At 39.3% G+C, this 19,129-nt stretch overlaps 1 protein-coding gene across 4 annotated transcripts in view; it reads right to left on the bottom strand.

The window, feature by feature from the left end:
* ESF1 (ESF1 nucleolar pre-rRNA processing protein homolog) overlaps positions 1-19,129 on the bottom strand; it is a 58,210-nt gene that overhangs the window by 18,463 nt on the left and 20,618 nt on the right. The gene's annotated exons all lie outside the window — the stretch shown is intronic.

The following is a 19,129-nucleotide window of genomic DNA, read 5'->3' as shown; positions in this document are numbered from 1 at the left end:
GGCTAATGCAATAACTAGAGAGGGGTGAGAAGAAAGAAAAAGCCCCAAGGCTAATCTATCAGTTCATGAAGACCTTACTACTGCCACAGTGAAGGAAATGTAATGGCTGTGTTATCACCTTTGAAAAAACAAATGTTTATTTTGGAGTATTTTTGGGAGATCATGTTCAGTTTGGAAAGAGGGGTCTTTAATATCTGGAGAACACAAAATCCATTATGAAATTAATGGAATGATTTGAGAGACAAGGTCAATCCAGATCATCTTTCCAGATACATTCTAAATTCTAAGAAAGTGAAAACCATTCTAAGGATATAATTCCCTTCTTCTCTGATGAGTATACTGAGACTGAGGATATTCAGGAACTTGTCTAAGAACACAGAATAAGGAAGCTATATACAGTTAGACTTTTAACTTCTAATTATCCTCTATACTATTACCAGATCCATCTAAAATGCTGGTTTGGTCGAGAATAAAGAAATGCATAGTCCACGAGTAAAATCTAAAGCTTTGGGTCTCAGGTTCCTTATCTGCAAAGTGAGGCTGGGCTGGATCAGAAGCATACAACTTCCTCCTCCCACATACACTGTTTTCCCTCTTAAAAGAAAATATCTGGTAAAAGTCCAAATGCACAAAAGAACTGAAAGTCATACTTTGGGTCCTAAGCCCCAAAGAATAGCATGAAATAGCTGGAACAGATGATTTCAAAGATCCCCTCTTTGGCTTATAAACCAAGACTTAATCTCTAAATTTCTGTAACTTCGAAAAGCATTAAGGTATATGCATACTCAAGGTTACTTAGATTAGTTTTTATGACACACTACTGCTATGTCTGATTTATGAGAATACTCTGATTTATGGGATGCCAAATCAGAAACTCAACTCTCAATTCACAAATGTTTCTTGTAAAAAAAACAGTTCACTTTACTAAGCAGTTTTCAGGAGAAATGTGAACTGTAGAAAACATGTCCAGATCTCTGACTGAAGCAACAGATACATAGCACCTTAGGAAATGTAAACACTGGTACTCACTTGGGAGAAAGCAGCAAATCCTGACAAAACAATTGATTTCAAATAGGAAAATAAAATAATTTATATATTATGCCTGTGGGTCAGCACACAGTCCAGTCTCAAATTCTAAATGCACACTACTGTTATTAAATATGTTTAAATAATAATCTTTAAGGTATTCTACTACAGTTTCCTCAAACATGAAAGATTTTACTACTCCAAAATACTAAATTAAGCAATATATTTAGAGTCCCCCACCCCCACTCCACCAAAATGTCTTCTATGGTTAATTTTAATCCTTGAAACATAAACTCTACTCCTATCTTGGCATGATGTTAAGAAAGGTGCTTCTTTTACACGACTAGACCACTGGTTTAATGGGTCTCAATCTCTAAGAACTACTCCAATGTGACGACTGGGTCCTGACATTTTTGAGGGGACATGCATGGATATCCTTATAATAACTTGATAAGAACTATGGAATCTCTCTCTGAAACACTGTACTAGAAAAACTTGTCTACAATGTTCAAAAGTTTATAGATCTTCAACACTCATTTCTGTGGAAGGACCCAAAGGGCCTCAGGCAAACAGCATTATGGGGCAACAGAGGTCTCGAGGAAGGTGGGAGTCTGTCTCCCAATTTCAAGACTTACTGGTACTGACATTTGCAGGCGCTATATGAAGGTTTCTTATTGCGGTATGACTGTCATTTTGGACCAGATAATTCTCTGTTGTGAAGGACTATCCTGTGCACTGCAGGATGTTAAGCAATGTTATCTGGTCTATCATACTAGCTGCCAGTAGCCCCAGTCACGAAAATCAAAAATTTCTCCAGAGTTGCCAGTGTCCTCTTGGGGAGAAAAATCTCAACTCAGAGAACCACTGTTCTTGACAATGATTAGAAGTCACTTCTGAGAAGAAGGGCTGTATTTCAATATTTGTGTCACATAAACTATGTATTATTTTATTTGGTACTTGATTATAATGTCTTTTCTACTTCAGCAATTTCAACTGAATATGCCTTTTCTTTCAACCAGAACAAAGGCAGCTAAAGTCACCTTCTTTTGTATCCCATAATATTTAGCATAGTGCCAGACACATAGTAAGTACTTAATAAGCATTTAATTGATCTGTCTTGAAGAAAGAATTCTTATTTTAAGCCAAGTGTTTGATCTTTCATGTTTGGAACAGTCTTTCCAACAGAAAATGAATCAAAACTTTAGGATCTAAATAAATGGCCTTCATCCCGAAGTGGTTCATGCAATTTTTTTTTTTTTAAAGGAACTACAGCTCTAGAATAATTCATAAAATATCATTCTTGGGAAATATTTTTCTGGTATTTAGTTTGTTTATAACAATAAAGAAATAGCATCTTCAGTTAAATGCAGTCTGAAATTTTTTGCTTGGCTCTCACTTAATACACCAAAATAGTAGAATGACAAACACATTGCAATGAATTAATACACCACCACGATAGCTTAAAAATGCTTTGTTCTTGCTGTCATCATGAGGTCATTTAAATCTCTGCCACAGATCACAGCTGTTTATATTCTAAATTCTTAAAAATATGCCCATCCCAGAAGCTTCTTGGCAGAAGCACAAGAACATTCTTCAAACAAAAGTTTTAGCCTCATTTGAGAGCAGCCACTATGTGACTGAAAAACAACTTCATTATAAATGTCTAGTTTTGTGCATTTGTTTTTTAAAAATTTTAAGCATATATTCAAGGGCTGTTGAATTAGTTAAAAATAACATTAATAATCCTACAAATAAGGGATGAGAAACTCTTTAAAACCAACCATGAACATAGATGACTCAATTTTAACAATAATAATTTAAGTGCAATTTATTCAGAATTATTTTGGCAGTTTGCATACACACAAAAATACTTTCAAATATTCTTTCAAAAGCCACTAAAGTAAGAATATACATTTCTTCTGACCTAGCTCATTTCAAATTTTGAGAAGTCTTCAAAGGGCAGGACATGAATAATAACTTATAATAACTCTACTAGGTACTATAGTTGGTTTTGTTTACAAAAATAAAATAAATATTTTAAGATTTCTGATATAGGCTGAAACTGGCACTTTTTAAAAATGTATGTGAGAACTCAGGATCCACTGAAAATATTTATGAACACTTATGGTTCAATCTTTATTTATGTATGTTGTATGTTTAAATGAGGCCATGGTAATACTCAATTCCAAAAGTAGCTTGTAAAATGTAACTAACTACCATCACCAACTGAACTCCCAACAAGGAATTCACTCTGGCTGTAAGGGTTTTTAGAGGAAAATAACCAACCATGCCCTGAGGGACACTGACATCAAAAATACCCCTTCAAACTGGTCAGTTTTCTCCAATGGTGGGGGGAGAGAGAGATTAACTTATCCTTCCTTCAAGTATATCAGATATGCAAAACTACAAATCTTTGTAATGAGAAAGATGAAGATTTGAAATGTTTTCAACTTGGTTCAAGATTTGTTTATAAAAAGTTGTTTAGAACATTGTTCATAATTTGGTTCATAATCTGAACTTCTGTAACTCCTTTTTTCCTAATCTCTTACAGTATATATTCTTTTATTCTGCTCTATTTAACACAGTTGCAACTTTACACTTATTTGTGTGATCTTTTTGTAAACTATTATTAATGGCTATCTCCCTTACTAGGTTGCAAGCTCCATGATGGTAGAGGCTACAGCTTGCTTTTTTTTTTTTACCCCAACAAATGTAACCCTATGCTAGTGGAGGAACTCTGTTGAATGAATCCAAGTGCAGTTGAAGGGATACATAAGTCAAATTTGTTCCCAACCTTACAGACAGGGGGCAATAATTCATGAAATTAAAAAGTAAAATAACAACTAGCTCTGGGAACAATAGTAAATAACAGAATTTACCAATCAGCCAGACAGAGCCAACAAACGCTCTCTGTACGCCCTTAACACTGTCAGAATACTGTTACATCTACTACATGGGAACAACACAGTTATAATAAAGAGAAGAGAGTAGTATAGGTAAGCTACTTTGACTGGGAAGGCGTCTTATGTAATACTTAATTCTGTTTCTCCTAAAAAAGTCAATGAGGTATTCAAAGAAGACATCCCAAAATATGCACTAAATGAATAAATGTTAAGGCTTTTTATTGTTGTTCACTGTCCAGAAGCCATTTCAGTGGGTAGCAACTGGTTTACATTTGCCTTGAATTTGGGCTTATCATCCTCTACCGTCTTCTGAAACCCCTTTTACCCTCCCATTGAAGGATGTCTTCCATTTGCAAGTATATTCATTTCACTGTGAACTAAGCTGTCCCTGCTTCTTAGAATCAAATGTTCTTACGAAGCTGACTTCAAACACAAGACATTTGGGCTTCATTAGGAAGCTATTGTTTCCTGTATTTGTCGGTACTTTATTTGTATGTTGTCTTTGCCTTTCAAGTAGCTTGTGATCATAATGTACATAATAGTAAGCTGTCCTTAATACTCACAGAGTAAAACTCTGGCCAAGTCTGATGAAGCCATTCTGCTCTTTAATTTGTGGCAAAGAAGACTGAAGAAATACTTTTCTACTGTCACTTTTTATACATAATGTTTACAGACAAAGTAGAAAATAAATGAAAACTTAAATGAATGGCTAAGACATAAGGAAGCTAAGGGAATTTTTTGGAATCTAGTCAAAATAAGAAAGCTCAAAGGGAAATGTTTAACTAGCTTAGAAGTAGGGATTTTCCTTGGGGACATACACTAATCTGCTCTGGTTTAGCATGGATCTTGGGTTTTAATGGGCTGCTAGCCAAGGAAGCAGGCAGGGGACTGAGTTTGGAGCTCGATCTGATTGCAGGCCTCAGCAGAGACCACCACCATGAGGCCAGGGTCCTTTAGGAGATGATGCTCCTCCTCCAATGGTTTAGAAGGAATACATGCCCTTTCTTGGCTTTGGCCACGGGCAGAACAAAAGAAGTAAAAACATATTTTCTCCCTCAGAGAATTTATAACCACAGGCCCCCACTTCCATGGGTTTGTGGCTAGGATTCACACTATTTGTGCGGCTCCAAAACCCTAATCCAAAAATTTGGTTTCAATTGGTCCAGGATTGGGAGTGCCCTTAGGTACCTGGCAAATACTCTCTAAAAGAAGCATGTTTTTTTGACTCAGGCCTCTGAGAATTCCCATAGGTAAAGAAAGATCCAGGAACAATGAGATCATAATCAAAATTCAATATGAACCAGAGTAAACAGAAAAAAAATAAGTCAGACCTACAAAGGCTAAAGATTTTGGAATTATACAGAATATAAAGTCAGTACATTTTAGAGAAACAAAAGAAATTAAAAGATAAGATTATTAAAGGTATAAGACAGATTAGAGAAGGAAAAAATTTCCAGAAATGAAAAACAACTGAAATTATAAAGTCAACCAAGATAAACAGCAGACAGAGGTAAAGAAAAAATTAATGAACTGAAAGAAAGAACTGAAGAAATTACCTAGCACGCTGCACAACAGACTCAAAGGTATGGAAGCCATGAGTTAAGATTCAGAATGAGAACGTACCACACAAATCAAATGGGATTCTCAGAAGGAAAAAATAAAGATGACAGATATTTTAAGAGAAAAGGGCTGAGAAGTTTTTGGAACGTTTAAATGAATGGGGTGTTACTGATCTTCAGAATTCTGGTTATCCAATTAATTCTAAGCCAAGATTAAAGCTACCAAGCAAAAAATGACTTAGATATATACCATAGTGAAACTCTAGAATACTGAAGTATTTTAAAAGCCAGAAACAAAGACAGCACTGTGGAATACAGTCAACTCTTTCCATGACAAGGGTTCAGAAGTGGGCCCCTGGGCCCTGGGATTAAAACAGTATATTCTTTAGTTACACTGGCCTCACTTATAAAGGCCTCCTCACATCAAGAGGAGTCAAGGGGAAGCCTTGAATGTAAAGTAAATATGCCCCTCCCTAGAAAAGGATTAAGAGGTGACTAGGTTGGCATATGGAGAAGGCAATGGCACCCCACTCCAGTACTCTTGCCTGGAAAATCCCATGGACAGAGGAGCCTAGTAGACTGCAGTCCATGGGTTCGCCAAGAGTCGGACATGACTGAGCGACTTCACTTTCACTTTTCACTTTCATGCATTGGAGAAGGAAATGGCAACCCACTCCAGTGTTCTTGCCTGGAGAATCCCAGGGATGGTGGAGCCTGGTGGGCTGCCTGCCATCTATGGGGTCACACAAAGTCGGACACGACTGAAGCAACTTAGCAGCAGCGGCAGCAGGTTGGCATACAGTCAAAGCTATGGTTTTCCAGTAATCATGTATGGATGTGAGAGCTGGACAATAAAAAAGGCTAAGCACTGAAGAATTGATGCCTTCGAACTGTGGTGTTGGAGAAGACTCTTGAGAGTCCCTTGGACTGCAAGGACACCAAACCAGTCAATCCTAAAGCAAACCAACCCTGAATATTCATTGGAAGGTCTGATGCTGAAGCTGAAGCTCCAATACTTTGGCCACCTGATGCAAAGAGCTGACTCACTGGAAAAAGCCCTGATGCTGGGAAAGACTGAAGGCAGGAGAAGGGGACAAGAGAGGATGAGATGTTTGGATGGCATCACTGACTTGATGCACATGAGTTTGAGCAAACTCAGGAGATGGTGAAGGACAGGGAAGCCTGGCCTGCTGCAGTCCAAGGGGTCTCAAAGAGTCAGACATGACTGAGAGACAGAACAACAAGGTTGGTGCATCCATGGCAACAGCAGATACTCTTCCCTCCCTAATTCTCAACACTCACAGCCCCATCACAGTCTAATTCTCAGAAGTTACTCACACACCCACTAGTCTGTCACATCTCCCTCTCCCTTCAATTCTCTATCACTGAGTTCTCAGGAATTCATGGTACGTCATCAGCAAAAACCCAAACACTGCATCTCTGCAGGTTTTCTGCATCTTCTTGCTCTAACTGAAGCCTGGCTCTCCCCTGAAGGGTCTGCACAAGGCAGCACTTTCAAGCACTTGCTGCTCATTGGTGGTGGGGGCATCTGGTTTCTTCACAGAGCAGTCACCAACTGGCCTAGGGCAAAGGTGGTTGTATTAATCAGTAAAGCTCTCTATTCAGTTTTAGGAAGTGTTAGTGGCCCAGGGTTAGGCAGAGTAACTTACTGACCAATAAATCAGGGACCCAATCAATAGACCCCTACAGGTTTGAAACTCTGGTACCTGAAAGAGGTGGTATGTCTGAGTTCTGGGGGTAAGGAGAGATTTATTCTATAAAAAGAATTTAAAAGATCTGCCATGCAGAAGAAGTTGAAATTGAATTCCTACCTTATATCATAAAAAAAAAAAAAAAACCAACTCTTGATGGATCAAGAACTTAAAAGTCAAAAATCAGTCCCAAATGATACAAATCCACCCTCCACACCAATGTTAATAAACTTAAGAGCTTTACCACAGAATTCAGCCATTTAAAGAATATAATTCGGTGGTTTTTAATGCATTGACAGATATGCAGAACCATCACCACAGTCAATTTTAGAACATCTAATTCTCAAAAACGAACCTTTCTTTCTTCAGGTTCCGTCAGGTTGAGAGTTCAAGTCCCTCTCTTCAGGTTGAAGCGTTCAAGACACTTCAACACTGCCCACCCCTCAACCACTAATCTCTATGGTTTGTGCTGGATATTTAATATAAAATCTATGCCACTTTGTGACTGGCTTCTTTCACTTAGCATAGTACTTTCAAGGTTCATTCACTTTATAGCATGCATCAGTACTTCATTCTTTATATGCACCCATACTTTTTAGTTAGTTAGTTCAGGTGCTCAGGCGTGTCCGACTCTTTGCGACCCCATGAATCGCAGCACGCCAGGCCTCCCTGTCCATCACCAACTCCTGGAGTTCATTCAAACTCATGTCCATCGAGTCGGTGATGCCATCCAGCCATCTCATCCTCTGTCGTCCCCTTCTTCTCCTGCCCCCAATCCCTCCCAGCATCAGAATCTTTTCCAATGAGTCAACTCTTTGCATGAGGTGGCCAAAGTACTGGAGTTTCAGCTTTAGCATCAGTCCTTCCAAAGAACACCTAGGACCGATCTCCTTTAGGATGGACTGGTTGGATCTACTTGCAGTCCAAGGGACTCTCAAGAGTCTTCTCCAACACCACAGTTCAAAAGCATCAGTTCTTCAGCACTCAGCTTTCTTCACAGTCCAACTCTGACATCCATACATGACTACTGGAAAAACCATAGCCTTGACTAGACGGACCTTTGTTGGCAAAGTAATGTCTCTGCTTTTCAATATGCTATCTAGGTTGGTCATAACTTTCATTCCAAGGAGTAAGTGTCTTTTAATTTCATGGCTGCAATCACCATCTGCAGTGATTTTGGAGCCCAAGAAAATAAAGTCTGACACTGTTTCCATTGTTTCCCCATCTATTTGCCATGAAGTGATGGGACCAGATGCCATGATCTTCGTTTTCTGAAAGCTGAGCTTTAAGTCAACTTTTTCACTCTCCTCTTTCACCTTCATCAAGAAGCTTTATAGTTCCTCTTCACTTTCTGCCATAAGGGTGGTATCATCTGCATATCTGAGGTTATTGATATTTCTCCCAGCAATCTTGACTGCAGCTTGTGCTTCTTAATGAGATGAAAACATATACAACGGAGAGCAAAGGAGTGAATGCTGAAATCTGGATGATGGTTATTCTTAGGTAATGAGAAGCAGGAGAGATCAAATGGATGGATTTAAGTTGTTGCACAATTCTAGTTTTTGTAGTGTTTTCACTTATTATTTACTAAAAATAAATAAAAGAAAGTCACGCTGGATCAATGATAAGAGTGTCCTAATCCAAAGATGGGCTCGATAAAGGATAGAAATGGTATGGACCTAACAGAAGCAGAAGATATTAAGAAGAGGTGGCAGGAATACACAGAAAAACTGTACAAAAAAGATCTTCACGACCCAGATAATCACGATGGTGTGATCACTCACCTAGAGCCAGACATCCTGGAATGTGAAGTCAAGTGGGCCTTAGAAAGCATCACTACAAACAAAGCTAGTGGAGGTGATGGAATTCCAGTTGAGCTATTTCAAATTCTGAAAGATGATGCTGTGAAAGTGCTGCACTCAATATGCCAGCAAATTTGGAAAACTCAGCAGTGGCCACAGAACTGGAAAAGGTCAGTTTTCATTCCAAACCCAAAGAAAGGCAATGCCAAAGAATGCTCAAACTACCGCACAATTGCACTCATCTCACACGCTAGTCAAGTAATGCTCAAAATTCTCCAAGCCAGGCTTCAGCAATAAGTGAACCGTAAACTTCCAGATGTTCAAGCTGGTTTTAGAAAAGGCAGAGGAACCAGAGATCAAATTGCCAACATCTGCTGGATCATGGAAAAAGCAAGAGAGTTCCAGAAAAACATCTATTTCTGCTTTATTGACTATGCCAAAGCCTTTGACTGTGTGGATCACAATAAACTGTGGAAAATTCTGAAAGAGACAGGAATAGCAGACCACCTGACCTGCCTCTTGAGAAACCTGTATGCAGGTCAGGAAGCAAAAGTTAGAACTGGACATGGAACAACAGACTGGTTCCAAATAGGAAGAGGAGTACGTCAAGGCTGTATATTGTCACCCTGCTTATTTAACTTATATGCAGAGTGCATCATGAGAAATGCTGGGCTGGAAGAAGCACAAGCTGGAATCAAGATTGCCGGGAGAAATATCAATAACCTCAGATATGCAGATGACACCACCCTTATGGAAGAAAGTGAAGAGGAACTAAAAAGCCTCTTGATGAAGGTGAAAGTGGAGAGTGAAGAAGTTGGCTTAAAGCTCAACATTCAGAAAACTAAGATCATGGCATCTGGTCCCATCACTTCATGGCAAATAGATGGGGAAACAGTGGAAACAGTGTCAGACTTTATTTTTTTGGGCTCCAAAATCACTGCAGATGGTGACTGCAGCCATGAAATTAAAAGATGCTTACTCCTTGGAAGCAAAGTTATGACCAACCTAGATAGCATATTGAAAAGCAGAGACATTACTTTGCCAACAAAGGTCCGTCTAGTCAAGGCTATGGTTTTTCCAGAGGTCATGTATGGATATGAGAATTGGACTGTGAAGAAAGCTGAGCACCAAAGAACTGATGCTTTTGAACTGTGGTGTTGGAGAAGACTCTTGAGAGTCCCTTGGACTGCAAGTAGATCCAACCAGTCCATTCTAAAGGAGATCAGCCCTGGGATTTCTTTGGAAGGAATGATGCTAAAGCTGAAACTCTAGTACTTTGGCCACCTCATGCAAAGAGTTGACTCATTGGAAAAGATTCTGATGCTGGGAGGGACTGGGGGCAAGAGGAGAAGGGGACGACAGAGGATGAGATGGCTGGATGGCATCACCGACTCGATGGACATGAGTTTGAATGAACTCCGAGAGTTGGTGATGGACAGGGAGGCCTGGCGTGCTGTGATTCATGGGATCACAAAGAGTCAGACACGACTGAGTGACTCAACTGAACTGAATCCAAAGACTGTAATTAATGAACTCACATGAACTAGAGGTTCATAAGAATAAAAGGACACATTTAATATATTTGCCTATACCACTTTTGTTCTTCAGAGAACATTATAGATGAAATAAAAAGGAAAATCACCAGCTAGAAAATGTTATGTGCAAAATATACCACTGATAAAAGATGAGCCCAAAATATAGAAGAACGCCAAATACAGGAAGAACTCCTAAGAATCACAAAAGCACAAAGAACACTGCACTAAAAATGGTACCAAAAGACATGAATAGATATTTCACAGGTAAGAAAGCAGGGAAAAAATGGTTTTTTCATTAGTAATTAGGCAAATGTCTGAGCAATCCTTTAAAAACATGTCAGGCCATATCATCTCCATTTCCCATTGCCTTTCCAGTACAAGGTAAAGACCATCAGAGGCCCTTTGTGATCTGGCCACCTCTCTGCCCTCACCTTCTACTACTATCCACTCCCTGGCTCATTCTGCCTCATTATTCCTGAACAAATCAGAAATGCTTTCCCCTCAGGGTTTTTGCATTTATTGCTTCCTCTGCCTGAAATGTCCTTTCCCAGGATAACACATAAGGTACAACATACGTCCCATTAGCTCTTTGTACAAATGTCACTTTCTCAATGAAGCCTTCCCTGACTGTCCTGTTCACATTGTTACCCATTCCCACCCCTGAACTTCCTATGCCCTATCCAGGTCTTATCCTTTTGCTTCCACAGCCCTTAACCATCATCTGATTATTTTACCCATTTACTAGTTCACTAATTCCCTTCCTCCCTGCTCTCCCTCAACACACACACTAAAATGGAGGACTCCACAACGGCCCAGATCTTCGTCTGTTTTGTTTAGTGCTATTGGTGAAGAGTTTGGCACACACAGCAGGAGCTCAACTAATTTTTGAGCCTAATACACAAATTAAAACCATAATGAAACACCATTACTTATATACTCAATTGGAAAAAAAATCACCCAACAATTATCAATTAACAGTGAGGATAAAGAGCTGTGCAAACTCACACTACGAGTTAGAGTAAAATGCTATAAGCACCCAGGAAAACAATCCAGCCCATGACCTTAAGGTAATTCTGAGTATGCTATACAACCAAGAAATCTGACACATATCCAAGAAGTTCTATATATACCTTGGTGACAAGTCCAAGAATATTCACAAAGACACTGCTTTTAAGAGCAAAATACCATAACAGCCAGCAACAGAACAGATATAATATATCTATAAAGGAATTCTACATAGCAGTGAAAATTAATGGACCATGTCCTCACATACAGAGAAGGCAATGGCACCCCACTCCAGTACTCTTGCCTGGAGAATCCCATGGACGGAGGAGCCTGGTAGGCTGTAGTCCATGGGGTCGCTGAGGGTCAGACACAACTGAACGATTTCACTTTCACTTTCCTGCATTGGAGAAGGAAATGGCAACCCACTCCAGTGTTCTTGCCTGGAGAATCCCAGGGACGGGGGAGCCTGGTGGGCTGCCGTCTATGGGGTTGCACAGAGTCGGACACGACTGAAGTGACTTAGCAGCAGCAGTCCTCACATATGGATTACGGATAACTCTCAAAAATAAAATGTTAACAGCAAAAAGAAATGACAGAAGAATACATAGAGGATGCTTTTATAAACTTCAAAATTAATAAAACTAAGTAAAGACTTTAGGATACATGCATGAGTGGTAAAACTATTATACAGAAAAGGGGAATGGTTAACGTGGAATGTACTTTCACATTTTCTTCTAGGAGAAGGAGGAGGGTGTAACAGGGACTGCAGACATTGGTGATGTTATTTCTTAAGCTGGATACACAGGTATTCATTTAACTTTTTTCCTTTAACTGTATACATACACTGTTTACCTTTTGTGTCTATGTTCTTCTTCCCCACAATAAAGTGTAAAAAAAAGGGTGTGTGTGTGTGAATGTTCACTCTTTGACAACTATGTGCTGATAAACTGGCTTTCACTAATCTTTGTCATTTAATTCCCATCAAAATAATAGGTACTTAAACTCAGATTTTCTGATGTAAGCCCTCTGTGATCTTCCCACGATCACAGTAAACTACTAATGTTATCCCAAACTTCATTATAAGAAGGTCCCAATCTATATACTTTTTAAAAAATTCACCTATAAACTAATGGCCTGAAACTCAGGTGTCTGTTTTCCTCCCTGGGAGAGACTACAGAAGCTACTAACATAAGGGCATTTTGAGGCTGCAGTACAACCAAAATAGCATTTCTAAATCAATTAAACCAAAAAACCCTGTCTTTAGGAAAAATGAAAAGAAATGAAAAGCACTTTGGCCTCACTAGCATTTAACAAGCTAGATTTTTCTTGCTGCTGTACTCGTAAGCATTTTCTTCTACCTTTACTGGGATGAGTTTATATAAGTAAACTGTAATTCTGACCAGACTACTGTTAAAAAGACTTCCCAAATAACTATTAGGAAAGCAGTGTATTCCTAACCTTTTTCCTATGATGACAGATACAAAGAATAATGCTGTAGGGCACAATGGAGTAAACGGGAGAGACAACCAGAGGAGGAAACGAAGCTGGGGTCTCTGGGTGGCCTCAAAGAGAAGGGGATCAATCCTTGAGCAAATCAGTAACTCACAGGTGGTATGCTGGGTGGGAATCTCTGAAGCAGAGTATCATTGAAGGTTTACTCTTTCAACGTTTCTAATATTTGCAATTACCCCAGATCTTATTTCACTGGCAATGTCTTCTACTGCAACACTGAAAAAATTATAGAATAAGAGTTAACAGAGAATGAAAGTAACACTGAAATTTAGAAAATTTAGGACTTCGATTTATATCCATGGCTGTTTTTATAAGCGACCGTTGTTGCAATTCTTAGGGATTCTCTATTGACAGAAATCTACTAATTTATGACATGTCAAGCATTCTTTGTGTCCAAAAAGATATCAGAATTTTGTAACACTAATTAACAACATGTATGCCTAGAAACCTGTAGTGTTCAACAGCAAATATGCAAAAGCTTTCCCTTGCCCTTTTTTTTTTTTGAAACCTTCAGAACAGAAGGTTTTTTGAAACTTGCAGAACAGAAACCTTACTAAACAGAAGAAGGCATCTCAGAAGACAGGCTTCTTAGACATCGTCACACATGTGATCCTGGCCATGGACCAAAATGTTCCCTCATGCTGAGAAGTCTGTGCTTCTGGCTCAAAATTATGCATCCAAATAAATTACTTTTAAAATATTTTTAAATCTCTCTATGCCTCCACAGAAAGAAGGAGTAACAGTAACCTACAGCGAAATATACTTTATGACAATCTAAGCTGATGATGCTTAGATCTTGGTGAATTGTGGTGGAGAAGACCGTTGAGAGTCCCTTGGACTGCAAGGAGATCAAATCAGTCAATCCTAAAGGAAATCAACCCTAAATATTCATTGGAAGGACTGAGGCTGAAGTTCCAATATTCTGGCCACCTGACGTGAAGAGCCGATTCATTGGAAAAGACTCTGATGCTGGGAAAGATTGACGGCAGGAGGGAAAAGGGGTGACAGAGGCATCTGTTGGATGGCCTCCAGTCCATCAATGGATGAACTGGATAAGCAAAGTGTATGCACATACATACATGCCATGGGATATTATTCAGCCTTAAGAAGGAAGGAAGGAAATTCAGACTTACACCACAGCACGGATGAACCTTGAGGACATTCTGCTAACTGAAATAAGCCAGTGACAGAAAGAGAAATACTTTAGGATTCCATTTATATGAGATATTTACAGAAGCCAAAATCAGAGAGACAGAAAGTAGAATGGTGGTTTCCAGGGGTTGGGGGAGGGCCAATGAAGAGTTGTTTAATGGATACAGAGATGTAGTTTTATAAATGCTTCTGGAAATGGATGGTCATGATGGCTGCACAATAGTATGAATGTTCTTAATACCACTGAACTATACACTTAAACGCACCTAAGATGGTAAAGCTTATGCTATGTGTATTTTATCACAAAAAAATTGGGGAAAAACCCGAATGTGTTAAAGTAGCATAAGGATATATGGCTTTTCAATTTTAGGGGGACAAAACATACAAACAAACAAACAAACAAGAAGAGCAATAATGAAACTGCTGAAAGCAGTCTGAGTGAATTCTGTCAAAATAACATATGGAACATGTGTGAGAAAAATGACAGTTTGCTAGCCAGGCAGTTAGGATATAGAATGATGACGTGGGACAACCTCAAACAGAAAAAGCAAAAGCTCTGCTTTAAAGGCCAAAGAATTCACAACTTCAAACAAATCAGCATAGCTGTGGGAAAACAATACATGAAACACACTCTCTGCTCTTGAACCAACTTCAGGCAGATTGTAAATCTAAGGCAAAGTCCAAAAAAGTACTACTGTCTGGAAGTTGTGGCTGCAGATGCAAACAGTGCAGCTGACGTGATACACATGCAGAGGGAAGGACCACATGAAGAGCAATGGCCTAGCTGCTGGCAACCAGAGCCCCTTATTGATTTACATACTTAACTGGGATCCTAAAATAGCAGACCAGTTAACCTAAAACTTCTAAACGTATGAGAATCTTGAGTACTTTCTGAAAATAGTGTTATTATAAAAATATCTTCAGTTTTGCTTTAGATTTTTATTTAAAGCTTCCTGGAAAACTTTTTAAAAACTTAAATCTCAACAGAGAAAATTATCTTTAAAATAATCCAGGAAATTCTAAGAAATTTACTGGCAACTCTACGGAGAAAATGTGCTAGCACTGTTTTTTCAGATAACTCTAGCTGCTTCTCATTTTTACAACACATTCCACAAATGATTCAAATGTTTATTGGTTTCTTTTTTCTTTTTGCACAGCAAGAAGTTTCAGCTTATTACCTTACAAGGCCCTTGCAGTCAATCTGTTAACTAGATGATTCACAGGAGGAGCACACACTTAGGTTTAAAATCTGAGTCCTCCACTAGCCGTGGCCTAGTAACGGCAGCGCACTGCAAGCTGCACCCCGCCCCCCCCTCCCCCGACCAAAATATGAGGCGAGACGCAAGCTCTTCTCAGCTTATTTGAAGTTCAGTTTTCCGTTTAATGCTCTCCTCTACATGAACTCAAAATTTTAAACATCTGGTTATTTTAAAAGTTCTGACCAAACAAACATTTTTTTGTGACTATATCTCAAATAATGGATATACTGGCAATAAATGGAAATAGACACATAGCCAAAAGTAAATAGTGAACAGGTTTTGAGAAGTCTGAAAATTAAACTGTTTGAAGCCGGGCTGCCTAGTAAAATGAATGCCCAACTAATTCAAAAACATTTTATTTCTAAATAATGAATAATACCATAGCCACAGTCTGTTTACACTTCCCAGTGGGTCACTGAATACAGAAAGGGAGACAGGATAAAGATGGGGAAAAGGAAGTACGAAGGATAAAGAACAGATACCAGAAACAAAGATTTATGCTGTACACCTTAAACTCACAAAGTAACATATGTCTATTATATCTAGTTGGAAAAAAACCCAAGTCAGATCTTACTGCTCCTTAGTTCAAACACTCCAGTTGCTTCTCATCTCACTCAGTGAAGACATCCAAGGCCTAAAACTGGCCTGCAAGACCTTCTGACTTAGCCCTGTTACCTCTCTGACCGCATCCATTGTTCTCTCCTTCACGCCCTCCCTGCGGTCACACTGCTCTCCATGTGCTCCTCAAACAGCTTCAAAGCCAGTCACTTGTCACCCCTCTGCTTGCACACTCTTCTCTCATGGTTCACCCCCTGACCTCTACTTCCTCTTGCTGCTGTTTAGTTGCTCAGTCATTTTTGACTCTTTGTGACCCTATGGTATGTAGCCCACCAGGCTCCTCTGTCTATGGAATTTTCCAGGCAAGAAATATTGGAGTGGGTTGCCATTTCCTTCTCCAAAGGATCTTCCCAACCAAAGGATCAAACCTGTGTCTCCTGCATTGGCCAGCAGATTCTTTACCGTGGAGCCACCTGGGAAGCCTTCTACTTTCTAAATATTTTCCTACCAAAGACTTTTCTGTCTCCCCTTAACCAGAATATAAGCTTTAAGAAGTCAAGGATTTGTATGTTTTGCTCATACAAATGGTATCTAGAATGGTTCTTGGCATATGCTTAATAAGTATTTGAAGGAAAGCTTAGGCACAGAAAAATGCTGAATAGAAAAAAGACTAGATGTCCTTTCACCAGTGTCTATTAATCAGCAGGTAACTAAGAAACAGAGGACATCTGATCATATCTAATCTCCTTTAGGGATTCCCAGGTGGCTCAGTGGTAAAGACTCCACCTGTCAATTCAAGAGACGCAGAAACACAGGTTCAATCCCTTGTTTGGGAAGACTGAAGGAGGAAATGTCAACCCACTTCAGTATTTCTTGCCTGGAAAATTCCATAGACTAAGGAGCCTGGCGGGGTCCAGTCCATGGGGCTGCAAAGAGTCAGACATGACTCAGTGACTGAGCACACACACATGCCTCGTCTTGCAAACATCTATTTCCCTGTCAATCTAGGCCAAATAAAAGTGAATGCTTAGCAACCGGTGAGCATTAATATACTGGCTTTCCCAGGTGGCTGGGTGGTAAAGAAGCTGCCTGCCAATGCAACATACATGAGTTCGAATCCTGGGTCGCGAAGACACCTTGGAGAAGGAAATGGCACCTGGAACTTGCCAGTATTTTTGCCTGGGAAATCCCATGGACAGAGGTGCCTGGCAGGCTACAGGCACCTGGGGTTGCAAAAAAGTTTGACATGACTCAGCAATTCAACAGTAACAATCTCCTTTAAGATGACAGACAAAGAAACATGTCATTATGAACATGTCTGTTCATATTCTGGATGAAATGTCATAGGTCAAAATATACAGCTTGCATTATCTACAACAAAAAATTATCACACAGATTAACTGAACTATTAATACCAGAGAGGTTATTATATATTTATATGAGATAAAACTCATTATGCTTCACTTTTATGTATATCACAAATTTCTCAATGAGGCAAGTTCATTAACGAAGGCGCAATATGCTAATTACATGTGCCACCTTATCTACTCATCAAAATGAGTCAGATAGGATACTTCTCTATTAATAGTGACACACTGAGGTGGGAAACAATACCCCACATCAAAACAGTGAATTACAGCTTTCCTTAAAAATCTCATAATTTAACATTTTAATTTATAACATTAATAACATTGTATTCTCACATTTCCATGAGGAACTAAAATACCAACAGAAAAAATAGTTCATTCTCGTTATTACACCATGTACCTGTTATCTGCCTCTCTTAATACTTACTCTTAAGGAATTAAAACTCCTAATGTTATTATACTGCATGCGTGCTAAGTCAATTCAGTTGTGTCCAATTCTTTGCAACCCTATGCACAGTAGCCCACCATGCTCTTTTATCCATGGGATTCTCCAGGCAAGAATACTGGAGTGGGTTGCCATGCCCTACTCCAGGGGATCTTCCTGAACTAGGGATTGACCCTGCGTGTCTTACGTCTCCTGCATTGGCATGTAGGTTCTTTACCACTAGTGCCACCTGGGAAGCCCACTATATTGTGCAATCCAATGTAAAAAAACAGGAAGTTTAAAGTCTAAATTTTTTTTTTAATCAAGCCAAGCCATAGTCCAACAAGTGTTAGTAATTATTAAGAGTACTTATTATTTTTCTAAAGAGTTTAATATTTGGGAAATTCAAGTCACAGAGAAACTGATGTGTGATAAAGTACAATCTTATACTGACCCTCTGTGGTTTACCGAAGTATAACATCAAAAAAGTTCTGTGGTTCAGGGTAACTGTTACCAGGAACATACATTCCTTAAGACACAAATTCAACAAAATACACCTATGACATGAATAGTACTCTGTACTATGAAAGTACACTTATAATACCTCGTAAAGCTACTGCTGCTGCTAAGTCGCTTCAGTCGTGTCCGACTCTGTGTGACCCCATAGACGGCAGCCCACCAGGCTCCCCCATTCCTGGGATTCTCTAGGCAAGAACACTGGAGTGGGTTGCCATTTCCTTCTCCAATGCATGAAAGTGAAAAGGGAAAGTGAAGTCACTCAGTCGTGTCCGACTCTTAGCGACTCCATGGACTGCAGCCTACCAGGCTCCTCCGTCCATGGGATTTTTCCAGGCAAGAGTACTGGAGTGGGGTGCCATTGCCTTCTCTGCCTCATAAAGCTAGAAAGGTATTATTAGTCCCCCTTTCCAAATAAGTAAACCGAGATCCTGAAAGAGAAGTTCATTTGTCTCATCTAACACGTCAGTGTGTAACAGACCCCTTACACACACACAGAAAATGCACACACTTACTCGTGTGCACAACCACACCAAGGATCTACAGGTTAATAATACCCCATATGGGGCCTTCAAAAATACTGTGGTTACAGACTTTAAAAAAATGCATTATACAGCAGAATATCAATTTTCATTCGTTCAACTAAGAGCAAAAATTATATTGTGAATGTTGATGATAATTCCATGAACCTGGCACTTTCATCATTGTTGAAGGCACTAAAAACTGGTACAACCCCTTTGGAAAGCATTTGGTAATAATCTCAAGACACAAAAAGTGTCTGTGTCCTTTCCTAGTAATT

The sequence above is a fragment of the Bubalus bubalis genome, chromosome 14, assembly GCF_019923935.1.
Source record: "Bubalus bubalis isolate 160015118507 breed Murrah chromosome 14, NDDB_SH_1, whole genome shotgun sequence".
Taxonomy (NCBI): domain Eukaryota; kingdom Metazoa; phylum Chordata; class Mammalia; order Artiodactyla; family Bovidae; genus Bubalus; species Bubalus bubalis.
This window is presented reverse-complemented; position numbering and strand designations above follow the sequence as displayed.